This window comes from Lithobates pipiens, unplaced genomic scaffold, assembly GCF_037356315.1.
Source record: "Lithobates pipiens isolate NorthernLeopardFrog02 unplaced genomic scaffold, aLitPip1_a1.2 Scaffold_19, whole genome shotgun sequence".
Classification (NCBI taxonomy): Eukaryota; Metazoa; Chordata; class Amphibia; order Anura; family Ranidae; genus Lithobates; species Lithobates pipiens.
The window spans coordinates 218,410,320-218,437,836 of NW_027507764.1; the positions used below are offsets into that span (position 1 = coordinate 218,410,320).

General features: G+C 44.3%; 1 protein-coding gene across 4 annotated transcripts in view; it reads right to left on the minus strand.

Annotated features, from left to right (window-relative positions):
* The window catches only part of COA1 (cytochrome c oxidase assembly factor 1), a 176,552-nt gene that overhangs the window by 17,039 nt on the left and 131,996 nt on the right, over nucleotides 1–27,517 (minus strand). The window contains exon 1 of one of the 4 annotated variants that reach the window (XM_077491698.1): nucleotides 3,782–3,940. The exons of the other annotated variants lie outside the window; for them this stretch is intronic. The gene's annotated coding sequence lies outside the window, so the exon portion shown is untranslated. Of the gene's footprint in view, nucleotides 1–3,781; nucleotides 3,941–27,517 lie in introns of those variants that run through there. 4 annotated transcript variants of the gene reach the window in all.

Genomic DNA, 27,517 nt, shown 5'->3' on the forward strand with positions numbered 1-27,517 from the left:
GCTTGTTAGCTTCATGGGCACTGATAGGAGGCCCTAATGGGCACTGATAGGAGGCATTGATGGACACTGATAAAAAGGCACTAATGGGCACTGATAGGAGGCATTGATGGACACTGATAGAAGGCATTGATGGACACTGATAGGAGGCATTGATGGACACTGATAGGAGGCACTAATGGACACTGATAGGAGTCACTAATGGACACTGATAGGAGGCACTAATGGACACTGATAGGAGACACTAATCGGCACTGATAGGAGGCATTGATGGACACTGATAGGAGTCACTAATGGACACTGATAGGAGGCACTAATGTGCACTTATAGGAGGCACTACTGGCCACTGATAGGCTGCAATGATGAGCCCTGATTGAAGCATTGATGGCACTGATATGAGGCAATAATGGGTACTGATAGTGTTATAAATATTGAACAAAGCCGCGCTTATGTAATACAAAAAATAGGTTGCAGCCCCCCAGCCAAGAAATCCCCACGAGGGGTTTTCACAAGTAATTAATATCTATAAAAATGGGGTATCTGGCGCTACCTGATATTGGAAAAATGGACCCCGGTATTTCTAACGATCCAGGTGTCCCATCAATTTAGTAAATTTGTTGTAGTACAGTGACCTTTCCTCTGGTGTCTGTATCAATTTTGGGTATTATAATTACCGTATCCCTAAATTATAAAGACAATAAATTGTGATAGAAGGATGTAGATGCTCATAAAAAGTGCTTTGTGCAAAAATAAGTGCAAGATAATAGTATAATACTCAATGCGATTTATGTTTGAAGAGGCTGCACTGATAGGAGGCACTAATGGGCACTGATAGGCTGCACCAATAGGAGGCACTAATGGGCACTGGTAGGCTACATTGATGAGCACTGATAGGCTGTACTCATAGGAGGCACTAATAGGTGGCATTGATGGACATTGATGAGCACTGATAGGCAATGAAGAACACTGATAGGCAGAACTCAAGCAGCATTGGTGATCACTAATAGGCAGCACTGATGGGCATTGAGCACTAATAGGTGGAATTGATGAGCACTGATAGGTGGCACATGGTCGTTGATAGGCAGCATTGATGAGCACTGATAGATGCCGATAGGCAGCATTGATGAGCACTGATGGGCAGCATTGAAGAGCCCTGATAGGTGGCACTGATGGATGCTGTTAGGCGGCATTTATGAGCACCGATAGGTGGTGCTGATAGGCAGAATTGATGGGCACTAATAGGCAGCACTGATAAGTGACACTTGTAGGCGGAATTGATGAGCACTAACAGGTGGCATTGATGATTGGGGCACTGATTCTAAACAATTTACCGACATTCTTGATGCTTAACGGCAGTCCTTTCCTCACACAGACATAGCGTGGGAGGAAAGGGCTGCATATAACCGGCAGGTCTGTTTACATGAGATTAGCTGATCACATGGTAAAGGGCCGCTGTAAATGCACTGGATGCATATCCCAGGAGGCACATGGGAGGCAGGGTTCTGGGAAGATGTCCATGGGCACCTTCCCAAAATTGGAAGCCCGGATGCCCACCATGGTTTCTTGCACTGTGGCCCTGAAGGTTCTAGTTATATCTCTATTATATACTGTGCATGCGCATCAGTCCCTGCTCAGCTTCCACTTTAAGGTCTCTATGTCACATACACACTATGGCCAATTTGTACAGCAGCCAATTAACCTACCAGCTACCAGCATGGCTTTGTTGTGTGAGAAGAAACTGGACTACCTGAAGCAAACCCACTCAAAATCACAGGGAGAACATGCAAACTCTATGCATGTAGTCTCCTGGCTGGAACTTCAATTGTGGACTCCAGTGCTACAAGGCCAAAGTGCTAAGTTATTTTGTCTATTACTAAAGCCAGCCATAGTTCAGGGACCAGCCGAGATTTAAACTATGTATGCACAGGCTGATTGTACCCAAGCTGATTGATCATGCGATCATCGCCAGCAGCTATAGCCGCTAGCAATAATCACTGTGTGCTGTGATGACTGCCCCCGCTGGGAGAATACAATAGCTCCACGGGAGGTATTCGCGCCATCAACACTGACTGTGTTGACCCGTAGTTTGAGAAAAGACAATAGCACTGTCTATGGTTGGTGTTCTATTAAGAAAGGCCTCCCGTTGAAAAATGGCTCAGATGGGTCTGCGCATGCGCAGTACCAAACATCACTCCAGCTGATATGTTGGCGTCACATGGACACAGTGCTTGTGCAGCTCGTCGGAGGAATTTTTAGACAGGCTACAGTATTTGATGTAATAAAAAAAGTGGAGGAAGAACTTACTTGTCCGATTCTGCCTCGCTGTTGTGGGGTGGGTTTTCCATGTGCTGAACGGTGGGTTTTGCTCGTGTGTAAGGGCGGGTTGCAACACACACAAAACAGGCCCTTCAACACACCACTTTAACAATAAAATACCTTAAATACATCACAAAGAATTCCTTTAAAATGTCTTAGAACATAAAAACCTGCAAGATTTAGTTGTATACGACGATAGCTAAATTTCCTTGGGCATCATTGTTGGCACTCTCACTGGCAAACACTAGAATTGGCATACCATTAAAGGTTGCCTTCTATAAGACTTTGCAGGATTTTCTCTACAGCACGTTTGATTTGCTGAATCCTTAAGCCACTTAATGGGATTTACCAAATCTACACTAATTTACACGTCTTCATTAAGACATGGCACTAACAGTAAATGACAAGGGCTTGACCTTCTCAAATGTCAGTTGCTTCATTTAAAAGGTGATAAAAAAAAAAAAAATATATTAAAACGAGGACAAAACTTTGTTTCGTAGGCATAATGAGTGATAACTGAACAGGTTATTTCTATGCTGTACTATGTGTAACTGTCTTTAAAATAATCTTAAACCTTCAATTTTGTGTTAGAATAATTTTTATTGGTTATCATGTCTAACTGTATACAATTTTCTTAATATTAATATTTTTTTGTGAATCTGTTATAAAGTTTTTCACCTGGAGATCCTGCCAGTAACATGGTTCCTGTTAGAGGCTGACAATGCTAATCTGCTGCTTCTCAATTAGCAGCAGTGTTGTCAGCCTGCCATAAAAGTTTCTTCATTTGGCGATTGGACTGCCTATCTAATAAACTTGGTAGGCAACCTAACTAATGGAGAATACACGGCAGAGTAAAAACACTTGTGCTAATTGCGAGGCAGGGGAAAAAGTTGTTACTGGCAGGATCTACACGTAAGGAACTTTGCAACAGACTCACAAAAAAGAATTTGCTTAAATTATAAGTTCACCTTTAGGAACCTGTTAAATGTTGCTGCAGCCGCCACCCGCTGCTCCCTCCCTGTGGCAGCCGTACGGGGAGAGGTTCCCCGTACCAGCGGTCACTGTTTGAAAACAGTGTGGCCATGCAGGGCTCCGCCCACAGCTCTGTGTGTCTAAATTAACTACAAGTCCCGACCTTAGCGGCTGTCGGCTTGTAGTTCTCAATGAACTACCTCAACACTGTGGATCTCTGTGGTAGTTCATTGAGTCTTCCTGTCAGGGAGTATTGGCTTACTCGTGCGGGATGTACGGATAAGCAGATACACTGACAGTGTCCAGCAGACCTGCATGGCATCAGCGATCTGCAAAAAAAAAAGGTGCATTTATTATTATTTTTTTGAAACTGAACTTATCCTTTAAAGCTTAACTCCAGGAAACTTTGCAGTGCAGTGCAGTGCAGCTACACATGCACTGCAAGGGTTATCTGCTTGTTTCTGTGTAAGGGATTTACCAAAGCACATTTACTTACCTGATCCTCTGCTCCTACAGGCTCTCCTCCACTGCTAGACCAGTCCCTGCAGCCTCTTCTTTCCCATGCCCAAGCATTCTAAGGTCCTCTGACATCTGATTAGCATTCTAAGGTCCTCTGACATCCTCTGACTAAAGCAGGATAAATAGCCATGCAAAGGACATAAGGATACCAAGGTACAGTCTACCGCCTGAGCAAAGGGGAATGCCGTTTGCCTAGGAAGTGCAGGATCAGGTAAGTAAGAGTTACTGTCCCCCAAACTATAGAGCAACCAACCCTTGCCTTGTGGGGTTAGAGTCAAATTAAACTTATTTCCACTGCAGAGATGTGAATTTCGTAAGCTCCCTGACACTGGCACCAACTTCTTCTTTTGGTCTTCTGGGATGACATCATTTACCAACATACACTCAGCTCAGTGTACACTGTACAGAAGTTTGGAAGCAGGAAGGTAAAAAAAAAACATTTAATGTAGAAGAGACATAGGGGTGGATTTACTGAAACTGGAGAGTGCAAAATCTGGTACAGTGGTGCATAGTAGCCAATCAGCTTCTAACTTCGCCTTGTACAATTAACCTTTGAAAAAAAAAAAAAGAAAACCTGGAAGCTGATTGATTTCTATGGACAGCTGCACCAGATTTTGCACTCTCCAGTTTTAGTATATCAATCCCATTCTATGTCTGTTCAGCAATACACAATCTTCCTACTTGCAAATACTTTTTTTCTCATTGTAAGGATCTTTAACGCATTGTAACAAAACTGTAAGGCATAATGCCAGGCATACTAATAAAAGGTTTAAAGTTTATATCATAAGTTTTACTGTGTTGTATAGTCATTTTGGATTATTTTTAAAGCTCAACTCTAGTCAAAGGTTTTTTTTTTCTAGCTTTGAATATAAACATATGAGATGCAGTTGCTGCCAGTTTTTTTTTATTTAGTCCCTAAACCCACTGCAGAGATTTTTATTCACTCCCTATACTTGTGATTCTGTACAACTCCAACTTTTCCTTGCCTTGCCAAAAACAAAATAAAAAGTTTAAACTGGATTTGGGCTGTAAATACAGTAATAAAAACATTTCCAGAGAACAAGTGATTCCAATCAGTGAACTGCTAATTCATAAGCTGTAGCTGTTCTAATGTAAAATGTCTCCCTGAGTTATATTAACCACTTTCAGACCGGACCATTTTGCTGGTAAATGACCAGAGGTCTTTTTACACTTTGGCACTGCGCTGCTTTAACTGGTAATTGCGCGGTCATGCAATGTTGTACCCAAACAAAATTTGCGTCCTTTTCTTCCCACAAATAGAGCTTTCTTTTGATGGTATTTGATTGCCTCTGCGATTTTTATTTTTTGCGATATAAACGTAAAAAGACCGCAAATTTTGAAAAAAAATGATATTTTCTACTTTTTGTTATTAGAAAAATCCAATAAACTCAATTTTAGTCATACATTTAGGCCAAAATGTATTCAGCCACATGTCTTTGGTAAAAAAAAAGTCAATAATTGTATATTTATTGGTTTGCGCAAAAGTTGTCACATCTACAAACTAAGGTACGTTTTCTGGAATTTACGCAGCTTTTAGTTTACGACTGCCTATCTCATTTCTTGAGGTGCTAAAATGGCAGGGCAGTACAAAACCCCCCCAAATGACCCCATTTTGGAAAGTAGACCCCCTAAGGAAATTGATAAGAGGCATGTTGAGCCCATTGAATATTTTATTTTTTTGCCTCAAGCGATTGAATAATGACAAAAAAAAAAATTTTTTTTTTTTTTTACACAAAGTTGTCACTAAATGATATATTGCTCACACATGCTATGGGCGTATGTGAAATGACACCCCAAAATAAATTCTGCTGCTTCTCCTGAGTATGGGGATACCACATATGTGGGACTTTTTGGGAGCCTAGCCGCGTACGGGGCCCCGAAAACCAAGCACCGCCTTCAGGCTTTCTAAGGGCGTAAATTTTTGAGTTCACTTCTCACTACCTATTACAGTTTTGAAGGCCATAAAATGCCAAGATGGCACAAAACCCCCACAAATGACCCCATTTTAGAAAGTAGACACCCCAAGCTATTTGCTGAGAGGCATGTTGAGTTCATGGAATATTTTATATTTTGCCACAAGTTGCGGGAAAATTACAAACTTTTTTTTTTTTTTTTTTTTTTTAACAAAGTTGTCACTAAATGATATATTGCTCATGCATGCCATGGGCATATGTGAAATGACACCCCAAAATAAATTCTGCTGCTTCTCCTGAGTACGGGGATACCACATATGTGGGACTTTTTGGGAGCCTAGCCGCGTACGGGGCCCCGAAAACCAAGCACCGCCTTCAGGCTTTCTAAGGGCGTAATTTTTTGATTTCACTCCTCACTACCTATTACAGTTTTGAAGGCCATAAAATGCCAAGATGGCACAAAACCCCCACAAATGACCCCATTTTAGAAAGTAGACACCCCAAGCTATTTGCTGAGAGGCATGTTGAGTCCATGGAATATTTTATATTTTGCCACAAGTTGCGGGAAAATTACAAACTTTTTTTTTTTTTTTTTTTTTCACAAAGTTGTCACTAAATGATATATTGCTCACGCATGCCATGGGCATATGTGAAATGACACCCCAAAATAAATTCTGCTGCTTCTCCTGAGTATGGGGATACCACATATGTGGGACTTTTTGGGAGCCTAGCCGCGTACGGGGCCCCGAAAACCAAGCACCGCCTTCAGGCTTTCTAAGGGCGTTACAGTTTTGAAGGCCATAAAATGCCAAGATGGCACAAACCCCCCCCAAATGACCCCATTTTGGAAAGTAGACACCCCTAAATTTAGGGGTACACTAGTGAGACTAGGTAATAAATGGCGGGTGCCCTGAAACTATAAAAAAATAACTAACCAACCAGCGTCACCTGTAACAGTTATATGGTGATCACTGGTGAAAGGGTTAACTAGGGGGCAATCAGGGGGCTTTATGCGGTAGTATATGGGGGTCCCTGGCGCTATAAAAAGCTGCAGCGAACCTAAATACCTACCTGCCTAACTAGCGTCACCTGTGACACTAATACAGCGATCAGAAAAACGATCGCTTATTAGGCTGGGTTCACACTGGAGCGATGCGGGAACGCCACGAATGCGCGGCGGGTTCCCGCATCGCATGCCTCCCGGCGGCAGTTCACACTGCCCTATGCGAACTGCTGGGAGTGTCAGTGAAATGTTACTGACACCCCCAGATCAGTTCGCATATCGCAGTGCGATCTGCAAACTCGGATCGCATGGTGTGAACACCCATGCGATCCGATTCTGCTGCGGGCCAAAAAAAGGGTCCCGTGCGAATTTGCGGCGGGTGCGGCGGGTGCGGCGAATGGCTGAACTCGAATCGCACAGAGATCGGATGTGATTTGCACTGCAGTGCGGTGCGAATCACATCCGTTCTCATAAACCGCTGCAATGTGAACCCAGCCTTAGTGACACTGGCGACGGGGGGTGATCACGGGGTTAAACCTTTATTGGGGGGGTTAGGGGGGTACCTTAGAACTAAAGGGGGCTAACCCTAACTGCCCTAACAGTTATTAGTCACAAATGACACCCGCCGGGTGATCAGGGGGTTAAACCTTTATTAGGTAATAAATGGCGGGTGCCCTGAAACTATAAAAAAATAACTAACCAACCAGCGTCACCTGTAACAGTTATATGGTGATCACTGGTGAAAGGGTTAACTAGGGGGCAATCAGGGGGCTTTATGCGGTAGTATATGGGGGTCCCTGGCGCTATAAAAAGCTGCGGCGAACCTAAATACCTACCTGCCTAACTAGCGTCACCTGTGACACTAATACGGCGATCAGAAAAATGATCGCTTATTAGGCTGGGTTCACACTGGAGCGATGCGGAAACGCCGCGAATCCGCGGCGGGTTCCCGCATCGCATGCCTCCCGGCGGCAGTTCACACTGCCCTATGCGAACTGCTGGGAGTGTCAGTGAAATGTTACTGACACCCCCAGATCAGTTCGCATATCGCAGTGCGATCTGCAAACTCGGATCGCATGGTGTGAACACCCATGCGATCCGATTCTGCTGCGGGCCAAAAAAAGGGTCCCGTGTGAATTTGCGGCGGGTGCGGCGGGTGTGGCGGGTGCGGCGAATGGCTGAACTCGAATCGCACAGAGATCGGATGTGATTTGCACTGCAGTGCGGTGCGAATCACATTCGTTCTCATAAACCGCTGCAATGTGAACCCAGCCTTAGTGACACTGGCGACGGGGGGTGATCACGGGGTTAAACCTTTATTGGGGGGGTTAGGGGGGTACATTAGAACTAAAGGGGGCTAACTCTAACTGCCCTAACAGTTATTACAGTCACAAATGACACCAATGCAAAAAAAAAAAAAAAAAAAAAAAAAAATGACATTGGTGTCACTGTGACTGGGGGGCAGGGGTAATTGGGGGGGTGATCGGGGGGTAAAGGGGGGGTGTGAGTGTGCCTGGCATGTTCTACTGTGTGTGTGAGTGTTGGTGCAACTTACTGATCCGCTCTCCTCCGTGTCGGAACGGAAAATACCGACACGGAGGAGAGAATACATCACTTCCTCTCCTGTGTTTACATTACAGGAGAGGAAGTGATGTCACCGGGGATTTCTATTCGTCGGGAGCGATCGCGAGGGGGTGGCCATGAATGAATGGCCGTCCCCTCGTCCGGGATCGCTCCCGTACGAATTCCGACCGCCGCAGGCACCGGGCGGGGGCCCGATCGGGCCCCCGACCCGCGGGAGGCAAGGGACGTACATGTATGTCCTTATGCCTGCCCGTGCCATTGTACCGACGTACATCGGCGTGCGGCGGTCGGCAACTGGTTAAGTTAAATTCTATTTAAAGTGGTTGTAAATGTAGCGCCACCCCCGAAGGAGCCGCTTGGTCATTTTGGGTTCACTGATCTGCACCTCAACCCCAAAAACAACCTCAACCCCTCTGGCACACCTGGTTAAACAAAATCACTGCAAACACCAATGCAAAGGACACCAGACTGTAGTATTTTACTAGGAATTCTTAAAGCAGATAAGACAATGACTAAGGCAACAATGACTATGACAATGACTAAGACAATGACCATCTTCACAAAGGGTATGCAATTCAAGGAAATCACAATTAAATCAACCAGTAATAACCTGTAGACCCTGAAAGAACCTATGACCTCAGGTGTGAAAGGGGGAAAGATTGAATTTCTTTGTGCCAAACTACTCCCTTAAAATCCTGTTGCCACAGGACGGTAACATAACAGTTTATAATAAAAAACAGTTTTGTAGGGAATACAATATACAAACAACTGTTGAGTAGGAGTTCCCCTTAATGTGCACTAATGTTATGTGCTGAGTCCCTTAAGTGGCGGAAGAAGAAGGTGAAGAAGTCCTTGTGGTACAGATATCCCCCATCTACAGCTAGCTCAACAAGGGCCCAGAGGAATTGACGTGCAATGGCGACCAACAATAAAGAAGGACCTTTGCAAAGTGTTTCCTTTGAAAGCTCTCAGGTAAAGAGATGGGATAAAGGTGTCTGCATGCAGTGTCTTTTTCTCAGAGGAATGAGAAAAGGAATGGGATGTCCTGAAACAGGCTCTTGAAGGATCTGCAGGGACTGACAACCCGATGACTCAGAGATCGAGTGATGTCTGCACCCTTGGTGGAGCTTGTTGGTGGGAAGGGCTATCGCTCTGTCCTGGCTGTGATATACCCCCCCCCCCCCCAACAGGCAAGAGCTCCTACTCCTGCAGCTAGTCTTTCAGGCAGCCTTGTGGTCTCTTCTCCTCTGGCTGCCTCGTGCCTCCTTCCTGGATCCCCTCTCCCCCTGTTGTGTCCCAGGGGCTATAGTTTTCTCCTTAGGGCCCCAACTTTGGGGCCACCAGTCTTCAGGATTACATATCTCACAATCCTCCATTCCACCTCTTGCTGAGTGGTCTCTTGTTGCAGCAAATGGCCAAGAAACAGAGCAAGTGGCGATCCTGGTAAGCACTGCTCTGTTTTCCTGTGTAGGAGTGTGTGGGGGGGCGGGAGCCCACAGCTGCTCCGGTCTACCCCTGTCTAGCTTCCCACCATGACAGATGGAGAGAGGGGACGAGCAGCAACATAGAGTCCCTCTGCCCGCTGCTGACAGAGGTGGCTGGCCAAGCTAAGGGGGGGGGGAGGGGGGCTTGGCTCCCACTGCATAAAGAAAAAAAAACAATAAAAAAAATACCAAACATGTCTATATTTACCTCTGCTGTAGAATTGCACAGAGAGGCCACGATCCTCCTCTTCTCGGGTCCCCCACCAGCGCTCATGGCTCCTCCTTTCTTGCTGGTGCCTCTGAAAGGAAACGGATTCCCAGGGGGGCATTTGTGAAGGGCTCGCTATCGAGCCCCGCTGCTGTGAGCAGGACTCGGCCATGCCACCCGCCCTCTCGTTGCTGTAGTTGATTGGCAGGAGTGGGCTCCAATGGCTCCTGCTGATATCAATCTGACCAATGAGGAGAGAGACAGCGGCGAGACACTTCTCTTGTGCAGGGTTGCTGGATCGGATCTGGTAAGAATAAGAGGGTGCTGGGGGGATCCTGCACCAGAGAAGGCTTTTTACCTTAAAGCATAGAATGATTTAAGGCAAAAAAACCTGCAGATTTAGAATCACTTTCAATCACTCCAGCAATACTTTACACAACTCTTTACCATGTGGGATGGGAAATATCCTTAAAGCAGAGCGCCACCCAAAAGGGAAAATTTTGCTTTAGGATACCCTCCCCCCCTCACTTGTCTAACTTGGAATGTAATTTTGAAAGATGGGGCTTACTTAGTTTTGGTAGGTGCCTGCTTGCACTTCGTGGAAGTTCTCCTTCCCAACACACAACGCTGAATCCTTGGACAGGTAAGTGTCTATTTATTGAAAATCAGCAGTTTCAGGCTTTGCAACTGCTGACTTCAAATTTTTTATTTTTTTTACAGACTGAACCTCCTCTTTAAACAAGAATGCCAAAGGAAGAGAAACCCCAAAGAAAGGAGGTAAGTACAATGTGTACAAATATGTTACCCTTACCTCCATATCATTCCCCACAAGATATGGGGTTATAAAACTCAGCTCCATGTTACTAGTCCTTGGAGTTCCAATTAGTTTATAACTTGCCTTCCCACTCTTCTTCTCTGAATTAGATTGGTGGTTGTAAATGTGGACACTTGGATACAACAGGCTTTCTTTTTTTAAACCAAATAAGGTGCCAATGGAAGGCATGTTCCCTGTACTCATAGGAAGGCTTCATTTCTGATTCTGTTTGCAGTGTATGTAATAATATATACTTTTTAAAGTGCCCTTTGACATACAAGCAGAACAGAGGAAGGGGAAGAGATAAACCCATTAATCAAACAATGTATTATTTCATAGCAAACACTTCAAGAAGGAATTTCATGATTCATGCTTACGTACGGCACATTGGCATTTATAGTATTTCACAGGTAGGTGGGAAATCTTTGGTATGATTGTATTAAAGTCACCGTGCACTTACAGATGAAGCCGACTGATGTTATCAAAACTGGTAGGGATCACTGAATAATGGGAAATAAGACAGCCCTCCTTTCACTTTTCCCTAACAATCAACCAGGAACAGTCAGAATGGAAAATTTGGCCAGATACATACAAAAATACAGGTGAAGCATTACTGAACGCAGCAAGGACATTTCTTGCCACCATCAGGTCCAACGTGTGAAGTGCTAAATGTATGACAGCCAAAAACAAAATATTTAGTAATTAAAACAAGTGTTAAATAGGAATTAAAGCCCAAGGTCCGCTTCACACTGCCACGACTTGGGATCTGACTTGTGGACCCTAAGTTGCGTAACATGTGAAATCTCATGTTAGTCAATGAGAGCTGTCTTAATTAGCGCTACTGAAGTGGCTCCGACTTTAGAAAAGGTTCCTGTACTACTTCAAGGTGACTTCTATCTGACTTGTGCCCATAGACTTTAATAGAAGCAGCCTCCAAGTCGGATCCTCATTTATACTGATGTGATTACGATCCTGACATTACAGGAAGATTACCCCGGCATTTCCCAAAAGTCTCTTCAAAGTCACTTCAAAGTTGCATCAAGTAGTACTCAAGTCACCAGGAAGTCGCCTGGCAAAGTCACACCCTAAGGCTCGGTTCACACAGGGGGCGACGCGAGGTGACACGACTTGCCGTGCCGCGACCTGACAAGTCGCCCCCGTTCTGTACTACGGAACCGTTCTAAGAGGAGCGACTCGAGTCGCTCCGACTTAGAAAAAAGGTTCCTGTACTACTTTTGGGCGACCTCGGGCGACTTGCATTGACTTCTATACAGAAGTCATTTGCAAGTCGCCGCTGAGGTCGCGGCAGGTCGCGATGCGGCAAGTCGTGTCGCCTCGCATCGCCCCCTGTGTGAACCGAGCCTTAGCCTAGGTTCACACTGGTGTGTGGAAAACACAGGAATCACACTGCATTCCTGTGCACATCACATGCGATGTCTGTGCGGTGCGATTTCAGCCAGAATGGTGCAGGACCCTTTTTACCCAGCACTTGAATCGCATTGCATGGATGTTATCACTGCATTCTGCAATTTGTTTCAGGATGTTGTTAAGATAACATTGACACCTGCAGCAGATCGCATGGATGCCATGCGATTGCTTTGGAGTGCGATGTGGGGTAATGCAGTGAATTTTGTGCGTTTCCTGCATCGCATTAGAGTGAACCAGGCCCAAGTCTAACTTTTCTTAAAAATGTTCCTTTTCCCCTACTCCTACCTTCCTGAAGGTAAAGTTACACTTCAGACATATTCATTGTGTACCAGTTACATAGAAATTTTGTTGAAAAAGTTTGCACTCCTGATTTCTAATTCTGTTGTATTTTGTGGATTTACATTGCATAATATGTTTTAAAAAATAAAATAACATTTTTGATACAGAAAAAGACAAAGCTTATAGAACTGATAGCAGTGAAACCAGTTGAAGCATTACTTGAGAAGACTAGGGAATTACCAGGCCAAGTACAGAGTCACTAGATGCAATAACTGCTGCTTCCGAGAACTGAAAACGTGTTTGAAAATATGAGAAAACTCGAGACAACCCTAAGCCCTGGTTCACACTGGAGCATTTTGACATGCAATTTGACGTGTCAAATCGGCGGCAATTGCCGTCAATGGCACCGCCCTAATCAAAAAGTAGTTTCTGTACTACTTTTTGTGATTTTGTGCTGCGATTTTCATTGACATCTGTGCAGAAACCTGCACAGGTGTCCCTGAAATCGTGGCCGAAATCGGGACTGACATGCGGGAGTGAAATCGTGCGAGTTCAGCTGAACTCAAACGGCTTCATTCCCCCAGCTCAATGTGAACCTGGGCTAAAGTAGAAAATAAAATTGCACCCGCCTAATTGAAGGCCAATGTGATCATCAGAACCAAGTCTCCAATGTAGTGGATCTCCAGGCCTCTTTTACAAGTTAAGGTCTATATCATTTTATGTAGATCTGTTTGATTTGCAGAGCACCACACAATATGACTCTCTGCAGACTGAACACTTCTCCATACATATTTTCAAGAGCAGTATAATAATAATAATGATATTAACCATCACATTTCTCCAGGTCTTTTCAAAAAACAGATTCACACCTAATATTGCTCGTGTCATTACAAATATTCCTCCATGCTCCCTGCTCTCTCTGTATGTACAGTGCAGTTTAGGCGTACAGAAATAATATATAAACGGTTGTAAGAAATGATTCATTTCCTTTTACATTTTTAGAATAGTGACGTAAAGAGACTTCTTTAAGTGATTAAATAAACTGATAAATTCAGTAGCTTGCATATGTCAATCATCCACAAATGGAAGATAAAACATAGTGAAGGAGAACGTAGATAACCAGAGACCTGCCCTTTAGGTTACATAAATTGAAAAGACTTTCATAAAAAAATAAAAATAAACATAAGAGATCTATGGCAGCTCGTGTGTAGATGAGGCTAGCAGGCTCTGCATTGACTTCTAGTTATTAAAGATTAAAGTAGGGCTAAAGGCAAAACTTTTTTTCATTTTGTTTAGAGTAGGGTTTTCATTTTGTTTTGAGTAGGGAAGGGTTATTATCCCTGACAGTTTTTATTTTTGCCATATGTGTCCGATTGGGGAGATTTCTCTTCACTTCCTGTTCCATAGCCAAAACAGGAAGTGGGAGGAAATCCCTCTAAAGTGATGGAATCCCTGGCTGTCACCAGGGACAGACCCACTATTCCTGTTCTGGGGAAAACCCAAAAGTTAGGATTTTGCTTTCTTCTGTGATAATGGTAAACAGTACAAATAGAGAGGGTGAATCTCCCTAACAGGAACCCAGACAGCAATAAAAATCTGACAGATTTTCTAATCCTCTCCCCTGTATCCAAAACGAAAAAAAAAAAAAATGTTTTGCCTTTAGTTATACTTGAAATCCCGGTGTATGTTTTTTTTTTTCATGCATACATCTGAAAGACAGGAACTGGATGAGCGGTGAGCCTGTACCTTGAATCGGATGGAGCAAGATACAGAAAAGCCCTAGTGCAATGGTTCTCGACCTTAGTGAGGCCAGGGTAAATTTGCATGCCCCAACGGTAAAAAAAAAATGATGAAAGTAAAAAAAACATTATTATGAATACTTGAGAAAGTATCACATCTACCTTGCTTTGACACTAAATATATTTAAATAGATAAGACCACACACACGCCAGACTAGATTCACCAATCCACCAGACAGCTATATATGGATATTGTGAAGTGTCATTATTGGGCGCCTCAGATATTCTATGGACTGCTACAGGGACAATTTGATGTTTGAAGGTCATTAGCTGCAGCTGTTCCCTGATAATTTGCCAGTACTACTTGCCAGATGATGCCACATGAAACACATAACAGTGCAGCCTGGTGCCAGGATAAGAGACTTCCTTTCAAACTGCTGGTGCCACATAAAAGCACTCTTTACATAGGACCTCAGCAGCATGCAATTTATATGTTTCCACTTAAAGCATATATGTCTGAGCAAAGCAAAAAAAAATATTCAGTATTTAGTATTTCCCTGCATTTTGTTTCTTTTAAAAACATTGCAAGTACAGACAACTCATTTTTGATCCTGCCAAAAATCCAGTGAGCTTATTATAGTGAGCTGAAAACACTCACCACCACTGATAAACTGAATTTCCCAGTCATGTTGTCATCCCTTCTTGAGTTCTCCCTTGCTGGGCCACAGAACATCCCCCCACCCGTCAGTACTCATCTCCATAAGATTCAGGGGAGTAGCCCATAAGCACAAAAGAACTGATCTGAAGATCAGGTCATTTTAAGATACTTTCTGAGAAAATACTAACTCTTTTGAGGACCAATTTTTTCCAAACTATAAATTCCAGTGCCTCACCATTTGTGCTAAATACTTTTACTTTTAATAACCATTCCTTTGTAACCTCATACATGGGGTTACATGTTGTTATTAGCTTGCAAATGGACAGCTTATATATGTAACAGTACATACACAGACAAGCTATAAACACCAGCATCTACTTATCTGTACTAAATACTTTACCCCTTCCCTGATACATGGGGTAACGTTTCTTTAGCTTTTAAATGAACAGTTCAGGAAAAGTACATACTATATTATTACTCTATTTATTGCAATCTAATGCACTCTAATTATTAAACATTTGTTGAGATTTTGCCTATAAAATTAAACAGTTGTACTATATAATGTACTCCTATCTAGTGCAGATAAATGGGTGTGCATGGTCAACAACAGTATTGGATACAGTGTTGCATTTGAATGATACTCAGTTGATAAGAAAGCAGAACTCTTGCTAAACAGCTAAACACATAATGAAAAACCAAATGCCAGACAGTACATTTTTATTTTTTCAAACAACAAAAGAAGATAAGAAATCACTTACAGAAAGGATAAACTCCCCGTCACATATAGAAAAGCATATTAAACATTAATCATAGATATAGATAACAGACAATCATTTAGAACAGTGGTCTCCAAACTGCAGCCCAGGGGACAAACACGGCCCTTTGCTTGCTTTTTCCAGCCCTTGGTGCACTATTTAATTCTCAAACACCAATGAAGTACACAATTCCTTCCAATGACACCAACGATGGGGCGCAGTCCCTCCCAATGACACCAATGATGAGGGATTGTTCATACCCATTGATGTTGGGACATTTTGTACTCCCGATGGCCACAATCTAGCCCCCTTAAAGTTTGAAGAACAGTAAACTGGCCCTTTGTTTAGAAAGATTAGAGACCCTTGATTTAGATCATAGTACATAGTCTACTCAGTAGGTGTGCGAATAAACAGAATGATTAGGACTGTATAGGGAATCAGTTAAGCATTTCACCTTTTGGCAACTGAACATGTTGGTGTATGAAGGATGAGTAGCATTATTGTAATTTTGATGCAAGATCAGAAGAAAGAAATATCAAGAGAGAAAGAAGTAGAATAAAAACAGTATGAGTGAATAGAGAAAGGTGGAGTGTAAGTATGACGGAAGAGGATAGCCACCCAGTGTGAAAGGCCATATATACACTATTAGAGAGCGCTAATTTGCGTTTTGAATTCGGTACGGTAGGTGCCCCAAACATTTCACACTGTGTTGCATTTGTCCAGTGTGTTCCATAATCTAGTCTTTAGGTGTTCTATTAATCTTACTTCTTTGATCTGATTTAGTAAATAATGCAAAGAATAGGGAGCTGTCTGGTTCCATCTAGTAGTTCATGCAACATATCGCTGTAAGGATATTGTCATAGGATGCGCACGGTTAAAGCACTCCGGCGCACAGCTGTGTGCAAGAGGAATAAACGAGAGCACACAAGCACACACACACAGGGTGTGACCCCTCGCTGACCTATAAAGGAAGTGAGGTCATCCAAACACACTGCTGGTTTGTCTTCAGCTTCCTGTGATTCCCACGTCTGCTTCTGTTATCTGTATTACCCGTTGTGACCCGGATTGCCTTATCGACCTCGCTGATCTTCTCCTGACCCGACCTCTGGCTTGATCTTGGACTCCTGCTTTCTAACGTATTTGACCCTCAGCCTGCATCTGGACTTACCTGCTGTCTCCTGTGTTCGACCCCCGGCTTGTCTTGGATTATCCTTCTGTCTCAGCGTTCCTGGTACTTATCTTCTGATCTGGACTGTGTTTGACCCCTGGCCTGTCCCTGGATTCTGTCTTTGCCTTACGGACTTGCTACCATTGCTTTTGGACCTTCCCACGGGACATCACCTCTCAGCTCTGCTCAAGCTACCTGCTGATCTGCTAGCAAGTGACTGTCCTACTGGTAGCTTGTGCCTCTTGGTGCAACCACTCTCTGTGCCACTTTCAGGGGTGGTCTGCGCCGAGTCGCAACAGCGACCGCTCTCGGCATCTTGGCCTCGGTGAGTACATTTATATGATAGATATGGGTTAGCAGCTTTTTAAAGTCATTTTCTACACTCTGAATTGGGAGACGCAAAGATGTGTCAGAATGTCCGGAGGTATAGAAGATTCTGCTCATTTTGAAAACAAGGCACTGGCCTCCCCTGAGAAAGATGCGACTCCAGGGCAGGATCACAAGGTATGAAACAATGTTCCCTCTGCCGAGTTGCATCCCTAGCATATGTTTCTAACCTTGAATAGATAGAATGCAATACATCTGGTGTCTAGTACTAGTGCATTAAGATTTAATATTTATTCACTTTGTATGTTGTTCATATAGCTCTTTTGTGGGCCTGAGAGGAAAGCATTCATCAAATCTCCAAGGAAAGCTCACCCTGAAATGTCAATATGTAAGCAACGTTTTTTCAAGAAGTGTACTCAGCAATTTGTGTACATCAGAAATCAGAGCTCTCCTAGAAGGCCCCATCCTACAGATCCTCTTGAAAGGGGTAAACTGATTAAATTTTTAAATCCTAAATTGTACGTCCAGGCTAGGTCGAATTAAAAATAAAATGGCTCCCACCCCCCTCCTATGCTAACTACCGCATAGAAGGAAGATGCTTCTTATACTTACCTATTATCTTGGCGCTCCGGTCCAGTCACATGATTGGCTCCAGGCAGCTGGCTTCAGGGAAGAAGAGAGACAGCCTGCTATAGAGTCTGTGGAGCTGTGTAATTCCAGATAAAATTCAGCAAGGCTGTCTTATTTTTTAGAATCTTCTAGGGGGAACTTAATGGGTAGTGTAAAACTTAATTTGTACTTCTAGATAAAGTGAGGAAGAGCAATAACTTCTGTTGCGTGTGACACCATTGGGCAGACTTAATTTACTTCCTTTCCTTGCGACACCAAAACAGGAAGAAATACAACCTGACAAGGGGTTATAATGGTTTCCTATTCTACCGAGTATTGTTGTTGTCTCTGTCCCCATCAGAATTCCCTTGATCACACAGGGCAGGATCTTCCCAACCTAAAAACAGACTGCTATAAACATCCAAGGTTTTACATTTTCTGCCCAAAATTCTGGTTGGACGTGGACTTTGAGGGTACATTCACACCAAGTAGGGTGGGACTGTGTTGCGAGGCTATTCCAGCACAGTCCCAACGCAAGACAAGGCAAAGTGCCTTAACATGTGCAGCGCAGCCACTGCATGCCAGTCGATAGAACGGTATAAAATGTCACTCAATAATAATAATATTTCAATAAAGTTCACTTGAAAAAAAAAAGAAGGAAGTGCAATGTGTCAGGATAGGTGCACCAGCACTGCAATGCACATGAGCTGCTGCATTGTAATGCAGCGGATGGTGTGAATGGACCTTAGGTTCATATCCATTTACTGTTTTACAGGTTATATCATTTGTTTACTGGCTTTCTTGTGTAGCGGTGTAATTGCCACTAGTAACAAACATCCACCAAATCACCCCGCTGCCAGACTCCCATACATCACATGGAGAGACAATGAACAGTCTTTTGCTAGTTTTGTTTTGTTTATTTGGGGGGGGGGGAGGGGTACAACTTGATTGAGGAAAAGGGTATATGGGATGCCCATAGGATAACTGAATTGCCATCATATTCTAAGGTTGTAAAAGAAGAGATGAAGTGCATGCATTTATGACTATGATCTTTCCTCTAGCATCCCCTTGCAGACTGTTGCTCCTCCTCTGCTTAACTCCCGCAGACTACTGCTTCCAGGCATCCCCTATCCATCACCATGTAAGGGATGAGGAAATCACTCTTCACCGTGTAAGGGTGATGTTCTCAGAACTTCTCTCCTCCTACACAAATCTTATATTGAAGTAAAGAAATGTCACATCTTTTTCTGAAAGCTAGAAGGGCCCACTCTGAATAAATCATCTAAGCTGGCTCTGGTGGCTTGCAGCTACTAGGCCAGAGACCTGTAGCACCTCTCCCCAGAGGCTTAGTAGTTTAAAAGCACATTGTTGGATGGTGGACTACTGTTCCCGGCCAGCCCAGCTTGCAAATCATGTGCCCTCAGGCTACATCGATTTGATACATCTCCCCACAGTCTCTCCTCTGATAAAGGACTCCCCATCATTGACCGTGTAATGATGAAGACTTTGCTAATGACCGTGTAGAAGCAAAGTTCCCTCACAGAATTCCTGGCACATCCAGCCCTCCACTGTGGTACACTCACCGACCCGTCCTTGATGGAGAACTTGACCAGATCATATGTTCCGACAGCTTCACCTGCCCCTTTGCTCCAGGAGTTCTTTATCAATGACCGTGTGATGATAAAGGCATTGGCAATTACTGTGTAGAAGCAAAGCTCCTTCACAGACTCTCCCTGGGCCTCCTCCTGCGATCGACGCACTGCCCCAGGGGGGTGCTCCCCTGCTGCTGCCTAGTATTCCATCCTCCACTTCACACAGCCGACAACTCTCCCCAGTGGCATGTTACCTCAGCTTATATAAGAGGCCCGCCCCATGCCCATAGGGTTTGGGATTGGTCAGGGCCCCCACATGAGCTGCCTGCCACTCCAATTCTAGGCCCAGCCCCTCTTCCAGAACATTCTCCCTGGAAGCAGGGGAGGCGCCTCAGAACTGGAGCCTAGGTGGTCATACCCATTGCTACTGTGACCACTCCCAGCCCCCAGATCAAAACAGTGAGGCCTAGCTTGCAGCATAGGCCTGGCTAAATTTGCCTGTGCTGACAGTCCCCCAGTAAAAATCCTATTACTAGCAGCTACCTATAGGTAGAGGGTGCTACACTTGTTTGAGTCAATCACCTGGAACACGAATGCAGCTATTGAAGTCAGCAATGGAAGTCTATGATTTTCTCTTTAAATAAGTTTATGACAGAAAAGGCCAGCAGTGACTTGCATATTCATTTATTTCTTCATTACGACTCACAGTACATGCAAAATAAACTGAAAAATACATCAAGTTGCTTATTTTGTTGTAATAATAATACCTTCACTTTCTTTTGGTTTTCTATAATTATCATCCTTGGATTTTTTAAGATGTGTTTTTCTACTTAACCACAGATACTTCCAATGTAATTATTGATTTCCATGTACAACATGGCTATAGATGACAATAGCAAATTAATTCCAAACTATTAGTCATGTTTAATTAGTCTGAGAAAGTAAATTTGCAACATGGCAGGGCGGACCCATTTGTACAAGTTTATCAACATGAATTAAACAGTTTCATCTTCCTGCTGAAGTATTTACATGCCTTGCTTTGCTTTTACCTATCCAGTGGGTAAGATTATTATGACACAGCCATATACAGTCATTAAGGTGTAGTCTCTAGTAATGAATCCAGTTCTTTCAGTTACTAATTGAAGACAGCAATTGGAAGTTCAGATTTCACATTGCAATCATTTCTAGGGATCTAATTATTTTTTTAACAAGGTGGTGCTACTTTTAGAAAGCAATACTTTACCAGACTTTTAACACGGTTGGTTTATGCCGCCCAATAGCCACCAAAAAATCTTAAACATTTGGTATCAGCCATTTTACATTGTAGGTTTGAGTCTGAAAGTGTTCCCTTAAGTGAGGTACTCAGAACCATTCTCACTCATGCCAAACAATAAATTAGTACTGTACTTTGTCTTTGGGCTTTTGGAATGAAGCCTCAGTTCTAAATCTTATCTCTCACACATATTTTGCTTAGATTTCACTTGTTTGGTTATCAAATATTATTTACAAGTATGAAGTGCGGTGGTTTACTTATAAATGAACTTGGTTATGAATTGTGTTCTTTGAACTGCAAGTTATTGGTAAATGTTAATCTAAAAGGCCAGATCAAAGCCTACAAAATTCAATCTGGGGCTGGCTGAAGGCCTAAAACCAATTGGCACTCCTGTCACTTATGAGTTACCACCAACAGGATCTAGTGTGTCACAGACCTTAGACCGAGCCCAGTTTGGCCAACTCATCAGCAATAAGATCACTATAGGGGGGCAAGGAAAAAACTCGCCTGTTTCTAACAGCAGGCCCAATAAGGTCACTCCCTTGCTGGCAACGGAGATCCTACAGTGTTTTGGTCAGAGAAAGAGGGGCACCTCTCGCTCATCTGGCCACAAAGGGACGCTATAAAAACAGGAGAGTTGTTTCTGACGAGTTGCCACAAGTAACAGGGTCTGTCCTTACTTCTCCATTTACCTTTCAGATTCAGACTTTCACATTTAGGCTGTATTTACACCTCTTTGTTTTTAGGTACCTGTGCTTTCCATTGAAATAAACTGAAATGCAAAAAAAGATGTGTTGCAATTGTAACCTAAAGTAGGTCTGGAATGACTGCCAGACAGTTTGGTGAAAGCAAAATAGTTCATTTATTTGAATCACGGTTAAACAAAAAGACAGATTACTTCAGCCAAAGTCAATAAACAGTCCAAATCCTGGTATCACAAACTAAACAGCAGGCTCTCTGCTAATCTTTGGCCCCATAAAGAGGTTAGGCTCCTCCATAGTAAGGGTGCCAGGCAGGCCACACAGGGGGGTTAGCAGCCCATGTCTCAGCTTGTCTAAGAGCTCCCACTTGCCACACAGCTTGCGAGTCTCTCACTCACTTTCCTGACACAGGTACTGATTTCCCTCTGCTGCCTTTCACGCCTCCCTCACCTGGGACGTAAAGTTTTTCTTTTTTTTAAATAACAAACATATCTATACTTAGCTGCTCGTTGCAATGGAATTGCACAGAGCAACCACAAACCTCCTCTTTTCAGGTCTCTCGTCGACACTCCTGGCCCCTCCCCTCTGTTCCGTGCCCTTTCTTTGAACCTCCAAAATCCCGGGTCCCTAATACAAATTTATCAATCCATTGAGTACTGGAAGTAAGTCCTCTCCATCCATAATTAAACCAGGACACCTCGCCCTACATGGGTGAGAACCAGAGTACCGCAATGTCTCTGCAACTGTCCCCCTTAAAAGGGACCACAGCTCAAATATCGGGAAAATGTACCTGACATCCAAGACACATTCCCGGTGTCCTGTACACAATTGTGTTGTACAACATGTGCATTCCTCCAGTTTCGGCTTGCTAGAGGCAGCCATTTTGTTGACGCACACAGTGGGTTCACTTTCGAATGTCGGCCAGTCTATATTGAACTGGCCAATGCCGCCTGACATTCAGCCCATGTGTACAAGGCTTTAGTTTTTTGTGTTTCCCTGACAGCAGAGTTTGTCTCAATAACCTGTGTTCCTTCAGCACAGTCTGTGCCATTCTTGTTTCCTGCCTATGCAGCAGTAAATCTTTAAGCCTAGTACACACGGGTCTAATGTGTGGCATCAGCTGAAAAAGGGCAGCTCCCGATCAGCGCTCCCAGCCAACTGATTGAGAGTGCTGGTGGGGGGGCAGTCCCCCTGCAACACAATAGCTCAGTTGGGTAGATCGCGGCACTAACTGAAAGTAGTTAGTACAGCAGCTTCTCCTGAGCTGCCGTTTTTTATGTTCATCCCTGCTGCGTTGAATGAAAAAAACACTAGTAATGTGTCAAGAATGCAGGACAACTGAGGCTGTGTGGAGCTGGGTGAGACAGATCCTTACTGGATTTGAAACAGTATAAGCATTTATTTTAAATGTTTTGCATACAATTACCTACAAAAGGGGCCAGCATTAAGTAGTCTATCAGGACTTAATTTTTTTTGACTAAAGTCCACTTTAAATGTAAACACTACTGTACTTTTAGGTATACAATATTCAAAGTTGTTAAAGTGGTTGTAAAGGCTTACTTTTTTTTCTAATAATAAACATGTTATAGTTATCTGCTCTGTACAGTGGTATTGCACAGAGTAGTCCTGAACTTCCTCTTCTGGGGTCCAAGGCCGGAGGTCTCAGCCCGTATGTGCCCCCATAGCAAGCCACTTACTATAGAGGGCACACCTGTGGGCTTGCTCCCAAACCGCACTGTGTGCCTACAGCCCCACCCCCTGATCCCTTCTCTGATTAACAACAGCCATTGTAGATGGAGTCAGATAAGTATTTGGGGTGAAGGGGGAGAAGGCGGTGAATAAATGAATGGAACGTTTTTACCTTAATGCAGGGAATGCATTGAGGGGAAAAAATGTGTTGTCTTTACCACTTTAAGTAGTAGTATACTCAAAAGTAATTTTTTTAATGTAAATTTATTACTTGTTTGAGGCACCATCTTTTCATAACAGTACTTTAATTTTTAGAATTGCAGATTTTTCTTCTAGTGGCTATCAATGTCAGTGCAATCATCACTACTGTTGAATGACTGCTCCAATAAAGCTAATTATGATAAAGTTGGTATTGCTTTGATTGGTCTGACTGACTTACAATGAAATAGTAATAGGGAATAAACAGCATGCAACATTACTAAGAAGAAAGTACATCCGTATAGGATATACTGTAATGAGTAAATATTGCTGCCCCAAGTAGATACAGGGAGTGGGCAAAATAAAAGAATACCTACCGGTAATTATATATTTATATCAGAAAAAAAATCTGGGTATAGTGTCACTTTAGCCTGTAAAATAACTGCAATCTTCTTGCAGAAATTCCGCTGTCATACAGGTTCTGAACTAGGTGTGGTGGGATTTTGTACCATTCTTCAATAGGAAAAAAACTCAAATTGTTAGGGGGGATGAATGGGGCAGAAGTCTACATTGTATTGTGTGCTTCTGAACTTCTCAGTGAACCTTGATGATGTTTAGATCTGGTAACTGAGAAGACCATTGGAGGCATTAGTCTTCTTCCTCCTCATTAAATAAACAATCTTGTGGTCATTAGCTTAAAATACAGAAACATCATGGGAGAACAATTTTTGAACCACAGAATGAATGTCCAGTCAACTGCCCTTGTGTTCTTTGACCCTTACATAACTATGCAGAACAGTCATCAGCCTGAATGGCTCCCATGAGATAGCTGCCAATGCTATTATAGATCCCCTACCACATTTAACGGCAGTGTGGGATGAAAGTATACGTTGGCTCATAACTCATTCAGATGCAGAAAATAGAATATTCATTAGACCTCATAACTTTTTTCCTTTGCTCTCTGGTCCTCTTTGCTAATGCAGTCTATGTTTTTCATATATTGTAATTTTTGGACTGTTCTGTTGACTTAAATATTCTTACTGTTTCATGATAGGTACTTATAAAGAGCTGTCAATTTACGCAGCACTTCACATATATATTGCACGTTCACACCAATCCCTACCCTCAAGGAAGGTGCCCAACTCACATACATACCCATACTAGGTATTTTGACAGGATCCAATTAACTTATCAACATGTCTTTGGAGTGTGGGAGGAAACCGGAAGCCCCTCTCCAGGATCTTTCCCTGCAGATGCCTAAGAACAGAGACATATCATGTGACCACACAACAGAACTGAAGGAATAAGGTACTTAAAGCAGGGCTCAACAAACCCCAGGCGCCAGGTCGCCAATGCGACCAGAAATTGCAACCTAGCGCCTAAGCTGCCACCAGCCCACTCACTATTGATACCCCGGACATGCAGAGCATTAACACTGACTGCCGTCCTCCTCCCTCCTCCACACTCAGCGGCTCTGGCAAGCATCAAGCGCCGAGCTAAATGTGTGAAACTGAGAACCAACTGAGAGAGGAGGATCTGTCAGATTTCAGCTTGATGTCGGGGGTGGGCGGCCCCGGCTGGGGTGGGCGGGATCCAGCAGCTATCAAACACCAGCCAATGGGATCTTTCAACGCCCCTTTTCTTAAGCATCCCAATCGTTGGTTGATGTTTGATAGCTGCTGAGTCCCGCCCACCCTGACATCAAGCTCAAATCTGACAGATCTGCCTCTCTGTTACTTGTCAATTTCACACCCCGGCTGGGTCCTGCCCACCCCCGACATTAAGCTCAATTCTGACAGCTCCTCTGTTACTTTTCAGTAACAGAGTGCTCAGTGTGACACCTGCCAGTGCCACCGCCAACCAGTGCCACCTGCCAGTGCCGCGTGTCACCGCCAATCAGTGCCACCTGCCAGTACCAACCAGTGCCACCGCCAATCAGTGCCACCTACCAGTGCCACCTGCCAGTGCCAACGCCAACCAGTGCCACCTGCCAGTGCCACCTGCCACTGCCAATCAGTGCCACCGCCAATCAATGCCACCTGCAACCACCAACCAGTGCCACCTGCCACCACCAACCAGTGCCACCGCCAATCAGTGCCACCTACCAGTGCCACCTGCCAGTGACAATCAGTGCCACCTGCCACTACCAGTGTCACCTGCCACCACCAATCAGTGCCACCTGCCAGTTCCAACCAGTGCCACCGCTAATCAATGCCATCTGCAACCACCAACCAGTGCCACCTGCCAGTGACAATCAGTGCCACCGCCAATCAGTGCCACCTGCCACCAACCAGTGCCACCTGCCACCGCCAATCAGTGCCACCTGTCAGTGCCAACCAGTGCCACCGCCAATCAATGCCACCTGCCAGTGACAATCAGTGCCCCCTGCCAGTGCCATCTGCTACCACCAACCAGTGCCACCTGCCAGTGCCATGGCCAATCAGTGCCACCTGCCAGTGCCACCTGCCACCAACCAGTGCCACCTGCCAGTGCCAACCAGTGTCACCGCCAATCAATGCCACCTGCAACCACCAACCAGTGCCACCTGCCACCACCAACCAGTGCCATGCCAATCAGTGCCACCTGCCAGTGACAATCAGTGCCACTACCAATCAGTGCCACCTGCTAGCACCAACCAGTGCCACCTGCCAGTGCCATCCAGTGTCACCGCCAATCAGTGCCAATTGCCAGTGACAACCAGTGCCACCGCCAACCAGTGCCACCTGCCAGTGACAACCAGTGCCACCGCCAACCAGTGCCACCTGCCAGTGACAACCAGTGCCACCGCCAATCAGTGCCACCTGTTAACGACAATCAGTGCCACCTGCCAACGACAATCAGTGCCACCTGCCAGTGACAACTAGTGCCACCGCCAACCAGGGCCACCTGCTATCACCAACCAGGGCCATCTGCCAGTTCCAAACCAGTGCCACCTGACAATCTCCTGCCAGTACCACTGCCAATCAGTGCCACCTGCCAATCAGTGCTACGTGCCACCGCCACCTGCCAGTGCCAACCAGTGCCACCGCCAATGAGTGCCACCTGCCAGTGCCAATAGTGCCACCTGCCAATGCCAACCAGTGTCACCTGCCAGTGCCAATCAATGTCACCTGCCAGTGCTATCTGGCAGTTCCAGGTGCCTGCCAGTGGCAACCAGTACCATCTGTCAGTCCCAAACCAGTGCCACCTGCCTAAGCCAACCAGTTCCATCTGTTGCCAGCCTTACTCTTTCTGGTCAGCCCATAACCCTGATGTAACAGCGTTACATTGGAGTTATTGACTGGGTGCTCCGTTGTGAGTTAGGGATAGGGGGTGAAAATGACTGGCCTTATCCCGGGAGCTGACAATCCATATCACTCTTAAAAAAAAAAAAAAACTGTCTCCTAACTTTTTCAACTGGCTCCTAAATTCAAAGCAAATTTGTCAACCCCTGACTTAATGGATGAAAAAAACTAAAAAAACAATACGGTGGCACGATATATATGATTTATGTGAATGACTTACAGCAATTACTACTTCTCTGTTTAGTATTAGTTTAAATCTTTGTTTAATCACATTGCTCCCACGCTATAGCCGAAAAACAACGTGGACTTAAAATGCCGGGAGGGCGTACATGGATTTCCTCCCATTCTTGCGCGGCACACTGTGTCCTTGGGACTTGGACTGATCACAGATCGGGGTAAAGGGCCAATTTCACAGAGGTCCCTATTAACACGTGATCAGCTGTCAGCCAATGACAGCTGATCACAAAAGTAAACAGAAACCGGTTATCTGCTTTTTTTCCCCCCTCACGCTGTCAGCATTAGGAAAAGAAGAAAGCCGTAAACCAGCTTCTGTTAGGAGGACATCATTCCCCTTAGTGCCCATCAGTGCCATCTATCAGTGCTCATCAGTACTGCTAATCAGTGCCACTTATTAGTGCCCATCAGTGCCTCATAATTAGAGTCACTTATCAGTGCCACCCTTAGTGTCTACCAGTGCTGCTAATCAGTGCCCTCCAGTGCTGCTAATCACTGCCCACCAATGCCATCCATCAGTGCTCATCAGTACTGTTAATAAGCGCTCACCAGTGCCTCCTGATCAGTGCCCACCAGTGCTGACTCATCAGTGCCACCTATCAACGCCCATCAGTGCAGCCAATCAGTGCCCATCAGTGCCACCTATTAATGCCCATCAGTGCAGCCTACAGGTGCCCATCAGTGCCACCTCATTAGTGAAGTAAAAAAAAATGACCTGTTTGCAAAAATTTATAACAAAAACATTTTTTTAT